Source organism: Centroberyx affinis, unplaced genomic scaffold, assembly GCF_046629955.1.
Source record: "Centroberyx affinis isolate AG114_WGS23_722 - 3 ecotype Tasmania unplaced genomic scaffold, CSIRO-AGI_Caff_v1 ptg002386l_1, whole genome shotgun sequence".
Taxonomy (NCBI): Eukaryota; Metazoa; Chordata; class Actinopteri; order Beryciformes; family Berycidae; genus Centroberyx; species Centroberyx affinis.
The window spans coordinates 287,749-308,100 of record NW_027280641.1 but is presented as its reverse complement, the minus strand read 5'-3'; the positions used below and the strand labels follow the sequence as shown (position 1 = coordinate 308,100).

Here is a 20,352-nt window from a genome sequence, read left to right as displayed (position 1 = left end):
TTATATCCAAAGCGACGTACATATGAGAGTTTAGTACAACACAAGCAAGGTTCTAGTCAGGGAGTCAAGGGAGAGAGAGACACAAACACACACCAGGGGAGACACACACACACACACACAAAGGTGTCATTGGTGTCATCAAAGTAAAAGCTATATGCTATTTCGCTCATTGAAAGCAGAATTGGCTATAAAATAGTGAAAAAGCGATCGATTTTACAAAGAAATGACAGTTTGATGAATTAGGGGATAGTTTTGTCATCATCACAGACCCATGAAATGATACAACCATGATAATAATTCAGGGAGTAAGGATCAAGCTTGATACCAGGAGAGAGACACCAGGAGAGAGACATACACCATTGGGGAGAGAGAGACACACCAGGTGAGAGAGAGACACTGGGGGGGACACAGAGACACGCACACCAGGGGAGAGAGAGAGACAATTATAATTACAATTTCCCATTTGGGAGGTGGAGACATACACTTTCTCCCTGAATTATTATCATCAGTTAGTGGGGCTGTGATGCGGTAAAGAAAGGTAATTTAAGTATCAGCAAAACTTTCCCTGAAATCATCCCACTGCAATTCTGTTGCTTGTTTGTAAAATACATTTCTTTTTCAATATTTCACCACTGGCACAAAATACAGGGGGGCACAGGGGACATGTTGGTGTATGTCTCTCTCTCAACCCTGGTGTGCGTTTCTCTCTCTCTCCCCTGGTGTCTCTCTCTCTCTGCCCTGGTGTGCGTGTTTCTGTCTCCCTCCCCGGTGTCTCACTCTCTCGTGGTGTGTCTCTCTCTTTCCTGGTGTGTCCCTCTCTCCCCTGGTGTGTGTGTGTGTATCTCTTTCCTGGTGTGTCTCTCTCCCGCCTGGTGTGTCTCTCTCTCCCCAATGGTGTATGTCTCTCTCTTGGTTTCTCTCTCTCACTCTCTCCCTTGGTGTGTGTGTGTGTCTCTCTCTCTCCCCTGGTGTGTGTGTGTCTCTCTCTCCTGGTGTGTCTCTCTCCCCCTTGGTGTCTCTATATATTATATTATTATAATATATAATTATTATATTGATATTATATGTTCAATACTAACAGAATTTGATTTGATGTGTCTCTCTCTCACGAGTGGAGAGAGATACACGCACCAGCAGAGAGAGAGACATGCCAGGACTGAGAGACAAACACCAGATGAGAAACACACACACACACCAGGGAAGACACACCAGGGAAGAGAGAGACATAGCTAACAGAATTCAGTAGCTGAATTTTAATAAAAAATGTATGTCCTTACTCCCTGAATTATTATCATGTTGTATCATTTCATGGGTCTGTGATGATGACAAAACTATCCCCTAATTCATCAAACTGTCATTTCTTTGTTTGTAAAATCGATCGCTTTTTCACTATTTTATAGCCAATTCTGCTTTCAATGAGCGAAATAGCATATAGCTTTTACTTTGATGACACCAATGTGTGTGCGTGCCTCAGTGTCGTCCGACACTTTTCGTAAGACACTTGTCGACACTTGTCTTACAACCATAAAACACAGATGCACGGCCTTAAGGCATCACAAGCCGAATTTAGGTCAGGCAGTCACTCACTCAGTCAGGTAACACTTGGTCAGAGGTCGCTTCGTGAGATGGCCTCTAGAGAGCGTCTTTGAGTAGATGGCCTGTCGCCTATTGGGCTAAATGCCACTACACTGCAACTAAATACGGTCGTCGCTCCACATTGGAGCTTAAATAGCATAAGCATGTAGCTTTCATTTTGACACGCCAAGCTCTTGAAACGCGTGTCAAAGCTGTGAGAGTTGCGCGTTCGTTCTTTTGGCGCCCTCAAAATAAAAGTGCCATGCTATGCTGAGGTGCAAAGGTTAGGTTAGCTTACCTTGTTACCGGTCGTAGGGTGTCCAATGGGTGTGTTCCTGTCTGCTTCCATGAGTTATCCTGTCCATGAGTTATCCTATCCATAACTTATCCTATCCATGAGTTATCCTATCCATGACTTATCCTGTCTGTATGTTCAGACAGAATGCGCCCCCCTGCTGGTAAGACAGTAATTTATAGGCTGCATGCCGTTTTCACTGCATACGTCATAAATAATCAAATTGACGCATTTGAGTTCCAAGTTCCAATTCGAGGCTACACCATAGACGGTAAAAAGATGGACGTAGAGTGTGACGTCACCCATAGGTTTGCGAAGGGCCGCTTTGAAGCCAATGTTGACATTTTTTGAAGCCGGAGCAGCCAGAGCGGGGTTTCCCGCAGCGCCGCCTGCTATTGGTCCGTGATCGGCGACTTGCGGCGACCTGTGAAAATTGTCATACGGACACATATTAGAAGAAGTTAAACTATCTACTGAGACCATAATCTTTTGTCGAAAAAAATTATTGACTTTATATTTTGAGTGAGAAGCTGAGCTGTGGTCCCATAGACATGAATGGAGGTTTTGGAGCCGATCGTAGCGGACGTTAGAGGAACTGCAGCTTTCAACCACTTAGGCTTGGCTTCCTGCAGCTTTCAACCGCTTCAAAATTCACCCGTGGTTTTGGCCGCTTGGGCTACACCTTGGCTACATAGGCTACTACAAATATTATGATGCTGTCTTTCACATAAAAAAAACTGATCGCTGTAGATGATAATCATTTACATCTTTGTTTAGTGTACCCTGGTATAGCGTAGTTCCTTGAATAAAAAAAAATCACAATGTTTTCTTAATGTAATGTTAGTAGCCTAACTACACGTAACAAGTTAGCTACACTGCTGTCGTGTCTGTTGATTAATATAATAGCTGTGTGTAGGCTAGCCACACTGTAACGAGCGAGTAAACTGCTGTTCGGTATAAAAGGTGTAGAAGCCAGTCCATCTATTTTCAGCTTCATTGTTAAGAAAACGTGTTTTTTTCCCGAGTTCCTTGTCAAACAAAACACTCCCAACGAGCTTCTAGCTAGCTCGGCTAGCTCCTACCAGTCGGAGACGTTGCCATAGAAACTTGACCTGCTCCACAGATGCGCGAGACCAGACCAAGGAGGTTCCAACCAGACTAGAGTGGGCAGACGCCCGCCGCCGTTGACGGAGAAGTCTACCAGTGATTTGCCAGCAATATATTTTTTGCTATTTTTTTTTCTTTTTCTTTTTTTCTTTTAGCAAAACATGTAACCTACAACAGAACACCACGGAAGAGATAGTTACAATATAAAACGGATACAAACAAACATAGACAGTAGTAAAAAAAAAAAAAAAAACCCAGACAATTACAATAAATTGCATTTTTGACAAATAGGAAATTACTTTGTAGCTTTTGGATGTTTTGAGCAGTGAAGAGACTTTAGATATAGAAGGGAATACAGCTCATCTCTAGTGGCTGAGATGGCTGATCCTCCAAAAAATTGAAGAGTCTTGCAGAATGAATCAGAATATTTCACACAGCAATTAAGGTGGGATTGTTAAGACCCCATTTACATATGAAATTCTGTTAAAAGTAAGATTAGGTTAATAAGAAATTAAGCTTCATTGTTGTTGCAGATGCTTATCTCACTCCCAGTCCAAAGAACCCAATATCCATGGAGAGGTCCAAGTCATGGAGGATTTTTCTTCTCACAAGGTTGGAGATATCAGTCCAGTTCTGTAGGGACAATCCCAGAGGAGAGGAACCAAAGTCTCATCACAAGATTTACCAAAGGAACACTATGGGTGTAGCCTATGTTAGGGTTGTGTAAACTAAAACCATGGTAAACAATGGTAAAATTCGAAAATGATGGGTAAAATGAGTACTAATGAGTAAAATTCCTCTATCCATCTAGTGTTGCAACGAGAGTGATTCATATCAAATGTCTTTGTTGTTCCAAATATAGTATTTCTGTCTGTGCAGCAGGCACCAACAAGACAGCATCTGTTGGTGATAATTACCAAGCTTCATGGGAATCTTGTTCATGACATAATTACAAAGTAATGGTAGATTTACACCACCTAGAGGTCTATAATGTAATTCCAGACAGAGGCTGGGGTTTTAAAAAGATTTTCATCCATATGCTATTACTGTTGAGAGTAGAAAAATCAACAAAGTTAAGGCTACTGTCCCTCCTATAATGCATACTGACACATTTCTTTATAGGATGACTCTTATCTGTCTAAGAGAAGATCATCTAAACTTCTGCATATCTTTTGAGGAACATCTAAGGCTGTGGTGGCAGAGTTGACAAGCCCTCTGCCTTTGGTATCAGTATCTTATCTGTCATTGAAAGGTCTCTTTAATTTCTTTTGTTTATTGGAAACAATTTGATTGAAGTTTACTTCAAACCTTGAAATCTGGATTTCACCAGTAAAAAGTTAATCCTCACTACATGTTGTGTACTGTGAATATATGTCCTGGAGCAGCCTGCTGTTAAGGTGAATGTGCACATAGCCTCATGTTATTTAGTACCAAGGGATTTCACCTCATCTTTGTCAGGCCTATCACAAATTTGAACACCTGAAGAAGTTCCAACTGGTAATAATTGGCAATTCAGGATATTAGACAAAGGCCATGCATCAGAGGACTATTGATGACATCTGTGGCTTTACACACTTTTTCTGTAGCCTATTTTTTAGGATTAATGTAGTGTCATCTGCCATTTTAAAAGAAACGAACGGTTCCTAAGTGTTATGCCCTCTATATACAGAAATTGATTAACCTTACCCCGTTTTATATCAAATCTCTAGGTGGTTCCCTGTTCTAATTGATTGATGCCTTGCCAACACTGTATAGTGTCTTGACTGCAACAATGAATTTCTGTCCAAGACCAAAATAATGTCTCCAATGCTTTTAGAATAAATGGATGTTTTATTCAATCAAAACAAACACATGACTGTCACTGCTAATGTAGGCTATTCAGCATAGTCGAGCATGTTAAGTACCAAGCTTATAGTTAATATATCTTCCCTTCATGAAGTCAGTCATGCGATTAAGCACTATTGGCTAACAGAGCGGCCATCACCTTGCAGTTATCAGCAAACAGATGGGTGGCTAGTTGTCTAAAAGAAGTGGATCTTTATGCGGCTTGACAAGTAATGTGATCAATCCCTGAGTGATTGGCATGGGTGGAAGTAACTAATTACATTTACCCCAGTTACTATAACTGAGTAGCTTTTTTGTGTACTTTTACTTGTAGTTAAGTAGGTGCTGAAGTATTGTACTTAGCTGCCTTCACGTCCATTACAGATAGATATTGTGGCTTTGAACTGGACAGTGGTAAACTGACAAATTGTGGAGCCATTCACAGTAATCTGTCTTTGTTTGTGCACTTTATTTTGTAATTTCCAAATGTTCAAATTAAAAGAATCTAGTTTGAACTCTGTCCTCTCATCCTTTTAGAATTGCATGGAAAAGATCACACATAACAACGTTCTCTTTTCTAAGAAGTAACTCAGTAAGTTTTACTCTGAGGACATTTTAAATTAGCTACTTTTTTTTACTTCTACCTAAGTAAAATAGCAGCAAAGTAACAGTACTTACAGCCTACTAGAGCACATTCTAGTAGGCCTACTCTTTCCACCACTGGTGATTGGTGGCGAGCTGTCCTTTTCTCTAGTGGCAGCCGGTCAGCAGAGGGCGCCAGTGAGCCGCCCTACCTGGGCTTGCATCGGATGGAAATATTTTACGGCTCTAGATTGTGTGCACTGCATTATCTCTGCAATGAAAACCTTTAATTTAAAAGTTTCTAGATTTTTTCCTAACAGTCTCTATTCCACCCTCTAAGCAGTTTTCCACTGATTAACGCTGAATAGAAGGCTGAAGCCATCTGGGCGTTTATAGGTTAAAAAAATATCTATATAATGATTCAAAATCATTTCAATGACTATGGATGTTGAAGTGACAATGTGTCGACGCCCATTGCATCTATCCATTACGCCTATGATTTAGATGTCTACTAAACTTTCACTTGTCAACCAAATTCAGATGGGTTTTAGCCTATACATTTAATCACCAGTGTTTCAATTTGTACATATTTAATAACCACTGTTCATAATTATAAAGGGGTATACCACTGAAATTGACTTCCACATTGTTATTCTGCAAAGACATAGGCCTACTAGCCTACATCTCCTAAAACTGCATTTTTCTATAATTTTCTCATAATTTGTCAAGATTAAGAGAAATTCAATCGAGCTGCACCTGATGCATTTGATGGTCGACAAAACGTTTCTTTCAAAGAACAAATTAAAAGGTGGACATTTAATGCCATTATAATAGCATCTTCCTTGATCTCAACAACTTAAAACTAACAAGCAGCTAATAACAAAATAGCATGAAGAATTTTAGGGAAATTACTGAGGAGTAACAACCAAAAAGAATAACCCAAATACATAATGCGTTCCCCTTTAAAGATAGGCTTTGCAATTGCGCTGTCGCCTTTCTGTCGCTTTGAATAAAGTTTTCCCAGCAGCTCCCCGCCTCCCTCAGGACGGAGCGTCAGAGGAGAAAGCAGAGACAGTCCCGAGCAGTGCTGCCTCTCATCCTAATCAATCAATCCAGCCGTAAAGTTTAGACCGTCGGAGGGGAAAACACTCCAAACTGAGTGCAATAATGGCACCGTGGACAATACTTTTGTTTTCCTTATACGGACTTCTGCATGGACAAGGTAAGATAATTTGGATAGCCTATGTATATATATTTTAACACCGCTGAAATTTGGCACTAGGGGGGAGAATCTGATCAAATTGCTGAGGCTGGGTTGCTGGTTTGAATGTAGATATTTTGCTTGGGAAACATTTAGCCTAAGTAGATGTAGTCCAGAGTCTGAACTGTAGTAATATTTCTCATTGATTGCTCTAAACTATTTGCTTTTCTGGGAGTATAGGAAACGAGTTCAATTAAATCGTCCAGGTGAATTAATAATATCGGCATTCAGGAATTCTTTGGCAACCAGTCTCAATTTTAATACAGCACTACATGTTTGTTTCTGCTGTTTATTTCCAAACGTCATCTCACCATCCCACCCCGTGCAGAGCTGCAGCAGCCTGCTGTGGAGCAGTGCTGTCAGGATGGGAGGGATCGGGCCCAGGGAGGACAAGACTGTACAGTGCTCCCCCTCATCTCCTCCTCCCACATCTGCAGGTAGGCAACACCTGGTTTCACCAACGCCCTTGTCCTCCGGAGCGGTGGTTCCCAACGTGGGGTCCGGGGCCCAGCAGGGGGTCCGTGTAGGGGGATAAAGGCCCCAGCAAAAACAGGAATAGTTCAATTTCACTGTGATTTTACTCACTAGGGGTTAGCACAGTGAGGGCATGTGTAGGAATGACTCACTGTTATCACCATCTAAATTATAGACAGTAATACTGTTGCAATTAATACCAAACAAAGGGTTTCATTCCAAAGTGTTAAAGTCTGTATCCATTTGGGTGAAAAAATTGCTACCAGTAAGGAAATATTTGAAAAATATAAATTATTCTGTCTTGGAAAAATTAACTATTTTATAAGGAAATGTCTTAAAATGACTCCTAACTTCAATTCTAACCTGTGATGTGTATAGCTTTGATGCCAGCAGTCAATATGGGAGGTGTCATTTTTGTAAATGGTGGATATCTTATTTTGGAACCAAACCTTCTCATATGGGCTTCCTTGAGGTGCAACTGTTTAAATGGGGGTCTGTGGATATGGTGTTGGCCCCTGCTCTAGTGGCTCAACACATAATTTAACACAACAATATGACATATGCCATTTGTTGGACACTTTATCCAGTACCATGAGTGCATACAGTTTCGGCACGGGTGGCCCTAGTGGGAAAGAAACCCCTAACTCTGGCTGTGTTGGTGCATGGCTCTACCCATTGAGCTTTACACAGCCATGGCTGCATCAAGGGCAAGTGGATACCCTTGGAGTAATACTGTGTTTATTGTTGAAGACTTAAAATGCATGATGGGATTGTAATCAAGTAGCCATATGCCATAAGTTGCAGCACAGGACTGGGAAGTCTGGAAATGAAATTTGGTAGCTTCCAGGTCTTGAAAGGTCAATTTCCATCAATACACACGTATTTGTTTTCGTGAAGTTGCGGGCAGTTTGACTATCTGCAATGCATCATATTGAACACAACAGTGACTAAAATCTTCAAATCATATCAAGAAATGAAAGTCTGGAGAAAGTAGAGATTTTTGAAATGGAAAATGTGTGGGGATCCTGCAGCAGGCGAGCAGTGGGGATCTTAAGTGTCTGTTGAAGAGCCGATGGTATCTTTAAAAGCAGGAAATACCCTCGGGGCTTCACAGAGCTCCGCTCAGCGCTCCACAGCCTTCCTGCTGCAGGGGAGGATTGCCACATACTAACTACATGGTAAGTACAGGAGCTAAGTGGCCCCCTGGAGCAGTTTAACACTAAAAGGCCCTGTTTGACTGTAAGAACCTGGAGGTGGTGATAGATGAAACAGAGGAACACCTGGACAACACATGGAGGCTGGTGGAAGGAACGTGCAGAGTACAGGCAGAGATAGATAGATAGATAGATAGATAGATAGATAGATAGATAGATAGATAGATAGATAGATAGATACCGTAGATAGATAGATAGATAGATAGATCTTCCTGGGGTGGAAACAGAATGTTGTCAGTCGCATAATAAAGCATATTAAACATAAAAAGACAATAAAAGTTATAAAAAGCTTACACAAAACAGGTAACCGACCATTTGACACATTCCTGTATTGATATACATTGGCATTTCACAGTGATGTTTAAGATTGGCAGTAGGTGTCTTGCTGCTGATGGTGACAGTGTCTTTCTTCATGTCAAAGCCAGGTCACTGATTGATTTTAACAGGTCAATATGGCAAGTATCTAGGTTGTAGAAACACAACATGAAGCCACTCGCAATCCTTTGACATCAGCTGACGAACTGTATCGGTTGTGAGTGATCATGCAGTAAACATATTTTCTCACTGCTTCTTATTCAACTCTTTCTTTCTTCCCCATATAGAGCCAACACAGTAGCAAAATAACATTTGTTCTGGATTAGGTTTCATGCTAAATTTCTGCTGTTTCTTTCTCTCTGTGAACTGTCCAGGATTGCCCAGGAGCAGTGCTGTGCAGCACTTGTGGGAGAAAAGTTGTGTACCAGCGGCATCAGCATGGCCAGAGATCAAGGGGCTTGTGAGAGGCCTTTCTTCCAAGGAGACCCATTGGAAACCCAGGTCTCCAAGGTGGGTCCTCTCTCCTATGTCCATATCTTATACCTCTACACCCCTAGACACTATAGGGACATAAAATGAGTATTATTCTGAGAATATCATATCTGAGATGATTATAAGATTTCTTCTCTTTTTGGACTTGCATGTGTCAACTGCCTGTCCTTATCAGCTCTCTTTCCATCTTTCCCTCTGTCTCCCTCACCCTCTCTCTCTCTCTCTCTCTCTCTCTCTCTCTCTCTCCCCCTCCCTCCCTCTTGTAGATGTGCTGTGACTGCTGTGTGTTGGGTCTGATGGCAGCAGGCCGGGGTTTGAGCTGTGAGCTGGAGGGTCTGTTGCTGGGGAGACAGTGTGAGCACGCAGCTAAAACCTGCTGTGGCAAAAACAACACAGAGGAAACCAAACCTACCACTAAAGGTACAAGACTCAAATAACCTCCGCTTTGCCAGCTGGGCTGCTGTAGCTCAGAGGAAAACAAAGTGCCCTCAGTCATTTGTTATAACCCTTGATTAATTCCACTCTGCTCTATCATGGAAGAATGACTGCTGGGTGTTTCTGACACTCAATTCAAAGGAGGCATTGAAAAGCACTCACTCTGCTTGGCTATTTGCACACATTAGGTGCCAAATGACTTTTAGCACCACAAATATCATGATTTTATTAGCACTGAGAGCAAAACCTTGATATTCACTGAGGTTTATCTCATGTATCAGTGTTTGGGTTAAAAGAGCTGGTATGCTACAGAATTGAGTGCATCAAATCAAAGCAGGCACCCTCGCTAGGAGCAGAGAGCAGCATTGTTTCCCAAATGGCTTGCTTAAATGGCCTTGATATGGCAGCTGTGGAGCAGACTGCTGCCAGACAGTTCGACAGACTAGGTCACAAGGATATTCAGTGGGCTAAGCTGTAGACACCTTGCCAAATGGTGACTCAGGGCCAACTGGTGACTTGTTGTGGCTTGTACCTTTTGTTGCCCAGCTGGCGAGTATAATCTGGCTTCAGAAAGATGGGTGAAAAACACAAACATTTGGGAACCACAGAACTACAAAAACACACATATTGAGTTTGAGTCAGTTATTTGTGAAGGAAAGCAAATCAATGTCTTGCTCACGCAGAGCAAAGGTCAGAGTGATAAGAGCATTTCAACAGTAAAGCACCAGAGTTTTGTGAAATCGAGTTGTGCCATGTAGGGACAAGATGCTAAAGTAGTTAACCTGTGTCATCTTTTGTTACGGGGGGTGTTCGTTTTTCTATACTGTAAAAATGCAGTATTTGGTTGTAAAGAGGCCTGTTTTTCTTCCACAGCTCCAGCTCCAGTGACTGAAAAACCTACACCAATCAGTGTTGCTTCAAAGCCTGCGCAGGGCACAGGAGCCTGTAGAGGTTTGGCACCTTCATAACTTTATAATGTATAATCTCCTTCGCTCTAATAAGGGTTGTAAGAGGCTTAAGCACCAGCCTCCGCAGGAGAACACCTTGGTGGCTTCATCTTCCATCAGCCAATTACCTGTACTCTATGTGAATTAGGACATATACACTATGATGTTGTGCCTAAAGATGGCCTGTGTATCTATCTGTTTGTCTGCATCTTGATTTGTCTGTGTGTCTTTGTCTTCATTCTTTTTAGAATCCAACTGCTCCCAGCTCTGTGTAGGTAATGGTACGTGTGCCTGCAATGACGGCTATCAACTGAAAGAGGATGGAGTGAATTGTGAGGGTAAGTATCCAAATCTGAAGAGTCCATGACTTCACCATGGGTCTAACCTCTACAATGCAACCAACCCACTTCTTCAACAAAATAGGGATTTTTCCATTCAATAATTACCATGAAATTGAGGCGTGATCACATGATCCATAGAAAAATGTTATGAGCTCTGATAAAAGCTTGCTAGCCAAAATGCATGATTATTTTGTTAAAAAATTTTGTTCAAATAAATTGCATAAAAATGGAACAAAAGTAAGTAAGTGGGATAGACTGCTGCCTGTCTGTTTTTTGAGCTGCACTTAATCAGATGCTTCTCTCCTCAGATGTTAATGAGTGTCTGACTGTCAGTCACAACTGTATCCTCGGCCAGGTTTGTATCAACACAGAAGGCTCCTTCCGCTGCCAGAGGGAAACCAGCTGTGGCACCGGCTATGAACTCACCGACTACAACATCTGCCAAGGTGACGTCAAGTCAAGCATATAACACTGATGAAAAATATCAAAATCACAATACTGATTGCTGTAGTTTCCATATGGCAAGAGTGTGCAATCTTTTCATAGAGGGAAAGGCGTTACAGACAGCTACTGCGGTGCAGTGCAAAATCCCTGGCCTGCAAATCAAGCTGACGTTCACAGGAATTTTTTTTTTTTTTTATTCAAACGGAGCAAATTCTGAGCTTTAGCATCCCCCATCCAAACATCACTGAAAAAGTATTAAAAAATGCTGTGTCCACATGTATCACGATTCATTTCACAGTCACAATAGTCAAAATAATAATATATGATTTTTTGTAACTATTGTGCAGCCTTTATTAGGCTATGTTATGAGAGAGACTGGGCTCCTTTGCTCATTCTTACTTGGCTACTGTAATAGATGATAGAAAGGAGCAACCAATCACACATCATTCATTCAGATCTGCAATGAGCGATAGAGGTATTCTACTTGAGTAAAAGTGTAAATACTCTGATAGAATGAGTCCTTGCTATTAAATGCAATATTAAATGTACTTTCCAACCCTTCAGTTTTAGTCAACCATGTCAAAATGTCAATGATGTCTCTGATGTGATGATTGTGTCATGTAAAATATGTTTACATTTTTTTTACAGAGGATATTTATACTAAAACCATTCTTTCTCCCTGCCCCCTTCCAGATATTGACGAGTGTGTTTTGGGGACCCATAACTGTGGAAAGGACTTTGTCTGCACCAACACAGAAGGGTCGTTCCGTTGCCACCCAAGGGAGAGGTGTGGAGACGGGTTCATTCAGGACGCAGTAGGCAGCTGTATCGGTGAGTTTGGTGTCACATGCATCCAAAAACATTCCAGCCTTAACGTATTTTACATTTCAATTCTAGCTGATACATTTCATTTAGCTGATGCTTTTAACCAGAGTGTAATGCCCACTTCCCCTAATAGCAATAGACCATAAATTCATTCTTGTTGAGTGTTGCTATGCTCACCATGTGTTTGTCTCATTAGATATTAATGAGTGTGTGGCCCAGACCAGTCCATGCCTGCCTGGCCAGACTTGTATCAACACAGTGGGCTCCTACACCTGTCGCAAAAACACCATCACCTGTGGACGAGGCTATCATCTCAAGCAGGATGGCACACGTTGCGACGGTAGGTCCTGTCAAGATAAACATATTTTCCTTAGTGTGTGTGACATCGAGGTGTTTGCATGGTATCTCACCTCAATTTCCCCTGTTTCAACTCAGGAAAAGAGAGGTAATTCTGGTTTCTGTGTGTGTGTGTGTTTGCACCTCTCTTTCTGTCTTCCATCTCTCTCTTTCCCTCTCTCTTGCACTCTCTTTCTGTTTTCCTACAGATGTGGATGAGTGTCGTACAGGAAATGTGTGTGGCGACCATGGTTGCATCAACCTGGTGGGCTCATACCGTTGTGAGTGCAGGATTGGCTTCATCTTCAACAGCATCACCAAGCTGTGTGAAGGTACAGTACTCTGTCATCACTCCCCACTTATTTCAGAAAGAGAGGAATTTTCCCTAGGTCATGAAAAAATGAAACTGAAATACCTGGAATACAATATCACAAGCAAGACAGGGAAGCATCTCATAAAGTTAAGCAGTGAAACATAACACAATACATAATCTGAGCGCTCATTTTCTAGATAGACAGTATTGGGATCTCTCGCAAATTTTAGAATCTCAAATTTATAATGCCTCTGCTGTATTATCTGCTGTGTGCTGCAGATATCAATGAGTGCAGGCATTACCCAGGACGACTCTGCGCCCACAAGTGTGAGAACACAGAGGGGTCCTACCAGTGCAGCTGCTCCACGGGCTTCGAACTGGCCCACGATGGCAGGAACTGTGAAGGTAAATGCAAATCTCATTCCTTATGACTTTCATTTGTGCAGCATTTTCTAAAACTATGGATTAGAACCCAAAATGGACCATAGTTCCTTTTGGATCCCTACATTTGTTCAGTTCGGGTCCTCAGCTGAGAGTTTTCCAATGTGTGATATCCACCAGTTCAATAAAGTGACATGTACTCTTACAAAATGACTGATACTATAAAATTTAAACAACTAGGTAACTTCATTAACACAACAGTGGCCAAATCTGGATACCTTGGCCAAGTCTGGAAACACACATTTCATATTTAGCTTCCCAAATATGTAATATTTCATGAAAAGATAAAGAAATTTGTGCTAAAAGACTGGAAACCACATCAAAGAGTTGACTACTGCGTTATTTGATTGACAAAATAATAACACCTTAATAGACTGGTTCCTCTATATTTTAGTAATGTTGAGTGAGGAACTTCAGATTTTTTTTCCCAAATCGATGTAATGGATGTGTTTTGGAAGTGAACTCTAACTCTAACTCAGGTTAAGAACCCTGCATTAGTGTATGTGGTGAGAGGGAAACTGTGAAGCAGCAGCTTGTATTGATGCCAGCAGGAATTTTTGAGTTGTTACATAACAGGTAGAAGTGTCTTGTATTGCAAAGGTAGAGTTTTGAAGCACTGTGGTTGCTCACTAGGCCAGGCACACGTACTCTAGCTTTTCTCTTTCTCCCATCTTTCCTGTCTCTGTCTATTGCATGCTGTCTAAAATACAAATGCCAAAAGATTAATCTCTGAACAAATATGGAGTTGTAAAGAGACACACTATCTACGCCCGCTTGTTGACAGATGTGAATGAGTGTGAGGCCAACCCCTGCAGCCAGGAGTGTGCCAACGTCTACGGCTCCTACCAGTGCTACTGCCGCAGCGGCTACCAGCTGAGTGACATCGATGGGATTACATGTGAAGGTACAGTTTATGTTGAAGCTGTCTCTACACTGTATGTACATAATAGACGTTAGACTGGCAGCTTACGAGAGGCAAAAGCTAGAGGTTCAGTGTCTTGCTCAAGGACAGGACACACATTGGCTGTTGTGTCGAACTTATAGCTTTTCGGTTACAGGACAGTCGCTCCTCTGCCTCTCATCAAAATAAAGGCCCCAAGCTAGAGCCAAGCGTTAACTCACTGGAATAGCCACATCCAAAATAATTTTATATTTATGAATTTAAAATCAATCATAAACAAACTGCAGCGGATATTGCTCATTTTTTAAGTAAAGTTGATTGTATTAGTGTGAATATAGCTGATAATTTTTTTAATTTTTAATCGACTGCCGACTTCGATGGGTTTGCTGCCATGTTTTCCAGCTGCGTTGACACACTTACGCAATTCATGATGCCAAGTGGGAGATATCAGAGTAAACAAAAGTTCACCCATTTCCTATGTGTAATTACCACTAGGAGGCTGATGTGAATGGTTTTTCCCCATCGCGAGCTTGAATTTACGGCAAATCTGACATGACACAATGGCGGCGTGGGGCAGGGAGTGTCATTCCTGTTATCTGCATTTGAAGCAGGCATCTCTTTCTGCTGATACCGACCAGCCATTCACCTCGACTTCTTGTCTGCTCTCAGATATTGATGAGTGTGCCCTGCCTACTGGAGGTCATGTGTGTTCCTACCGCTGCTCCAACGCCCCGGGGAGTTTCTACTGCATCTGCCCCCCCACCGGCTACACACTGGCCCCCAACGGACGCACATGCCAAGGTCAGGAAACAAACCTTCCCTCCTGTAGTTTTCAGCCGTTTATACTTTGACACTATGTTGCTCCACTCTTCACTTGCTTTCCGTCTTCATGTGTGAGTGTTAAATGTGTATGTGAAAAGTTTGTCATGTCAGGCTGGATTTGACAAGATGTAGATCCACTTTGGACATCCCACACTATTAAGGGGGCATTAAATAATCTATGGCATTTATCGACCTCTAATGTGACCAGAAGGAATTGCAACAACATAGATAGATAGATAGAACTTTTCTCCTCCTACACAAGTCTCTGGGAGTCCTTTGAAAATCTCAGAAAAGTAATCGTGTGATTGGTATTGATCAATTGATTGATTGATCGGTCAGAAGTGATCGTTTTTCCCAGACACTTTACTAGGGAAGGCACCTTTCGTGCTTCGGTCCAGAACTGCTGCAGTGTGTGTCCACCCTTGTATGCATGTGTATCATCAGCATGCACACAATATGGTACTTGTAAACTGAATTTGTTGATCAGCTAATATTATTGAACGCCTAATCGTTGCTCTCCCTGTGTGTTCAGACATCGATGAGTGCGCGGTGGGGAGCCACACCTGCTCCGTCTCTGAGAACTGCTTCAATGTGCAGGGAGGATTTCGCTGCCTGTCCTTGCAATGCCCGGCAAACTTCCGCCAAGCAGCAGAGGGGTGAGAGCTGACGAGCGGTTACCTGGTTATGACTAGCTGTTGACATGAATGGACTGATTACCCTTGGCTGTGCATGACGCAATGTACCCTCTCTGGAGTCTAGAGTCTTCCTCAGGTTATCTTTTGTGTTTCATATGCATCCTTTCTCTTAGTTGACTCATGTTTTCCTTGGAGGTGAATTTGTTTGCCCACAGTTACCTCTTCATATAAGCTTTTTAGTTGGTCACACACACCTCTCTCCATCTCTCACTCCCTCTCACTGCCTCTCTGTCCTCTTTCCTCTTTCCCTGTCTCTCTTCTGTCCATGCATGCGACCGTTTCTGCCCTACACCCAGTGAACCCATCCTTGCGTTTTTCCCTTTCAGCCGTTGCGAGCGCGTAACTTGCGAGTTCACGCGGGACCCTGTGTCATGTTTCTCGCTGCCGTTGAGAATCTCCTTCTACAACATCACCTTCCCCACCAACGCCCCCGTCCCCGCCGACGTTTTCCGGATGGGACCCTCCAACTCTGTGCCGGGGGACGACATGCTGCTCGACATCGTCTCTGGAGACGAGGAGGGATACTTCAGCGCGCAGAAGCAGGCCCACGGTGGAGTGATCTCATTGCGCCGTGCCCTGTCCCAGCCCCGGGACTTCTTTCTGACTGTGGAGATGAGGCTCATTCGCTACGGGACGGTGCACCTCTACATGGCCAAGATTGCTGTGTTTGTCACACACGACCAGCCCATCCGCCCTTCAAGAATACTGCCATATTAGAAGTGTTTGCGAATTTTAAATGGTGTAAACCAAGGTGGACCTGGAATATTATGGGATGATAAGACAAAATGTCAAAATGGCCAGTAAGGATGTTACTGTACCGTGCGTCCTCAGGTGTTTTTCTTGGTTTTGGGAGGTGGCTGGTCCTAAACTCAGCCTTTAAGTCTCTATGCCTTTTATTGTATTTGTTATTTATTTTAGGATATGATGTAGCAGTAGATATTAGTCATGGGTGTTTTGACTTACATTTGCCACTAGATGGGGCTCATTAACTGTTTAAGATCATCACCATGACAGGATTCTTCAAGTGCATTGGTGGCTGCTCACTCTACCTCAAGTCTGTCTGGAAGCTTCACTTTTTGTATAATTTCTGTGTGTTTGCAATTAAAAAATGACATTTAAATACGACTTTTTACTTCCTTAGACTGAATACCAATGCACGCACCGCCAATGGTTTTTGCCAGTACTCATGTGCTTCTTCTGCTGTGGTCATTAATAACCGTTGAAATCAATTTTTCCTATGATCTGTGCCAAACTGACTTACCGTAGGATCAAAGATGCCTCGCTTTAGTGGATAGCAAGAAAAATAAGCGTGTCATTTATTTATGGGCACCTGGGGCCCAGCCAGTATGGGGTCTCAATTAGTGGTGGAGCAGCATTACAGCTCACATGATGGATGGTGCTTTTAGTGTTGGTATTGGGTGGTTATCAGTTAATCTGCTGTAAATGATACCAAAAGACCAGTAGCCGTGTTGGTCAGCTAGATAAATGCAGCCAGACAAATTTTCCAGTGTTCAGATCTTTCCGCTTTATGGTTTTTGGGGTTTAGTGCATATAGAGCCGTTTGGAAATGCAGCGATGTTAAAGATAGATGAGTGCGATTCACTCAAAACGTTTGATCTGTCTCCTCCATATGAGGAGTTAATTTTCTAGTGAAACATAATATTTTATAGTATCTGTAATTTGTTAGGAGTAGGTGTAACTGTTTTTGAATGGTAGAGGTCTCATTTTGGAAAGACACTTTATAGAGTTATATAGTTGTATGGAAATGCAAAGACGCTTGATATAGATGATTAGTATTTAGAGTTTGGATGTTTTTCCTGCTTAATAGTGTGGCTCGCTTCTCTCTGTCCCGTGATCTTCTCATTGGATCACGTCAAATGACATTCAATCTTTTATGCCGTCTTTCGGTTTATACACTCCCCTCCACTTTTCCTTTCCTTTGTGGCGTTGCACTGGTGTGGGATACCGCACAATCATCTCTGTGGCTTTGGCCTCAGGCTTAGCGACCAACTTGGACTCACCTGCTTGCTGCTAATTACATGGCTCCATTCCCTCGGCAGTATCCGAGTGGATGTTGAAAGCTCCACTGTCTTCACATCGGGGGGAACCCTCACTAACATGATTCCAGGGTTTGGCCTCTTTTTAAGGCACTGGTCCCCTGATTAACCATGGAGGTCTATGGGACTATTCAGGTGTTGCCAGATTCTTGCTCAACTATGCAGTGTTGGTGAAAATCTTTTCATATGAATGTTGGGGTACTCCTTGGAGGTTGAAATAAGAATTCATGCTTCTTGAACAAATTCTGTGTATGATTCACTTGTTTTTTGTAACACATGCATCAACTTAGTGTACATCTACCTCTCATTTCTCTTACCTGTCTTTTCCCTCAGTATGCATCCTAAATCTCGCTTTTCTCTCCCTTTCTCTTTCTCTGTCTTTATCTCCCCATCTCCATGCCCTTTGCCTCCTTCTCTTTCCCCCCTGTCTCTCTCTGTCAGACCCAGGAACGATGGCTCATTCAGTGTGCGTTGTATAAAGGCCTGTCAACCCAGTGACATCGGCTGTGCTGTCGACCCCGTCCACCTCATCACCCACACCGTCCTCTCTCTGCCCACCTTCAGAGACTTCAGTACACCAGAGGGTAAGACAAGCTGGAATGACTAGAGTTTATTAGAAATAGGTTTTGAATGTGTGTGCAGCGTCCTTCAGTCTAGCGAGGAGTGTAAGAGGCTTGGTGGCTTTGGCTTCCATCAGTCAATTACCTGGACTCAATGTGAATTAGGACATAACACTGAATGTACAAAGTATTAGGGACAGTGGACACTTACTCTTTTCATGAAGTAAACTGATTAGGTGAATCCAGGTAAAAGCCATTATTCCTTAGTGATTTCCCTTATTAAATCTATACCAATCACAAAGGGGAGATGTAGATAAAGAGAAACAGATGAGTTAGAGAAGGATTTTTAAACTTTGAGACAACTGAGATGTGGATTGTGCAAAAGAGGCTGCAACTCAATATCAGGAATATGTCCCTAATATTTTGTACATTCAGTGTATAATGTTGTGCCCAAAGATGACCCAACTCACTGATGGTCTGTGCCCGGTTGTGTGTGCACACATGCATGTGTGTATTTGTATCTGCATGTGTTTGTGTGCATTTATGTGCGTGTGTGTGTCTGTGATGCTGGTATGATATTATATTGTACAGTATTCTGTATCATATCATTTAACTGACTCAGTAGCATGTAAAGCAATCACAATTTTTAAATCATTTGCAACCTCATTGTCATAAAACATTCCAAACAGCGCCCGACACAGCACATCAGTTTCAGTAATGCATCTCAACCCACAGAACAATTGTTTAATCATATCATAAATATCTGATTTGAAGAACCAAATGTAATTTGTGGTTTGCTTGTATGAGACCATTAGACTGATATGAAATTAAAAACCAATTCTTCCAACAGAAATAGTTTTCCTGAGGACAATGACGCCGGCTAACCCCGCTCCTCTCCCCGGTGCCACCGACGTTTTCTTTGACATCGCGGCAGCAGACGACCAGTTCTTTGACGTGGTGAAGAGCTCCCACCATGACATGATTATGGGTAAGAGGAGAGAGTTTCATTTAAAACAAGACAGTCGGTGTGTTCATGTATGCATCTTTTATGGAGCTGATACCTGTGTTTGTGTATATGCCTGTACATGTTGGTGTGTGTGTTGGGTGTACTAGACCAGTGGTTCTCAACCTGGGGGTTGGGACCCCCCAGGGGGTCGCAAGATACTTTTTGGGGGTTGTGAGATGAAGTATGGGATAGGAAAACACACATTTCTACTATACAAATTCATTATCATGTTTTTTCTCTAATTTTTATTTTTTTCTTGTGAAATACTGAATAGTTTTCAGCCTCTAGGCCTCCTCTGATAATCAAACAAAAAGGGAAATCATTCCCTGGTTGAACTGTCCACTCTGTATATGTAGCCTGTGAGGTGTAAGGGGTCACAAGCCAAAAAGGTTGAGAACCACTATACTAGACTTTGCAGTGGCCCTTGAATCCATTGGTTCTTGGTCACATTTGCAGTGTAATTTGACCTCTGCATGATGCATTATGCCAGGGTTAGAGGTTTCTTTCCCACCCTAACTAAAATGTATGCACTCATGGTACTGTTAGATGCTAAAATCCTTCACAAAATGGCATAAATGATTTGTGTATATTACATTTTCTGATATCTTTCAGTCACTAATCCTAATCTGCGTCGTCCCTCAGGTGTAGTCCGGCAGGTGAAATCCATCATTGGCCCCAGGGACCTTGTGGTGGAGGTGACCATGAACTATGTCAAGTCAGGAGTCATTTCCCACCGCAACATCGTTGTTATCCACGTCTTCATCTCTGAGTTCTGGTTCTGAGCTGCGAAACGGGTTGTGTGTGAGTTAACATGTGGATGAAAATGTTGCATTGGCAATACAACACAGTAAAATACATTTTGTCCAGGCCCAGGTGGTGAACCTGTGGAACTGTTTGATATGTGCTCCATCTGGTCGGTTTTGGGAGAATAGATGCAAAACGCTTCATTTGATAATCAAATACTTTATGTATGAACGTGCTTTCAATAACACTGATTATGATGTGAACCATCTTACTGTACAGTCACATGTGAATAAAGACTAACACAATGCTGTTGATTGTGTCCATGTTTTGAATTATAAAGCACTAG

The 20,352-nt window shown here is 42.3% G+C and overlaps 1 pseudogene; it reads left to right on the top strand.

Moving 5' to 3' along the window:
* The first annotated feature begins 6,550 nt into the window (after positions 1 to 6,550).
* Positions 6,551 to 20,044, top strand: LOC139656140 (fibulin-1-like; annotated as a pseudogene).
* The last annotated feature ends 308 nt before the right edge of the window (positions 20,045 to 20,352 follow it).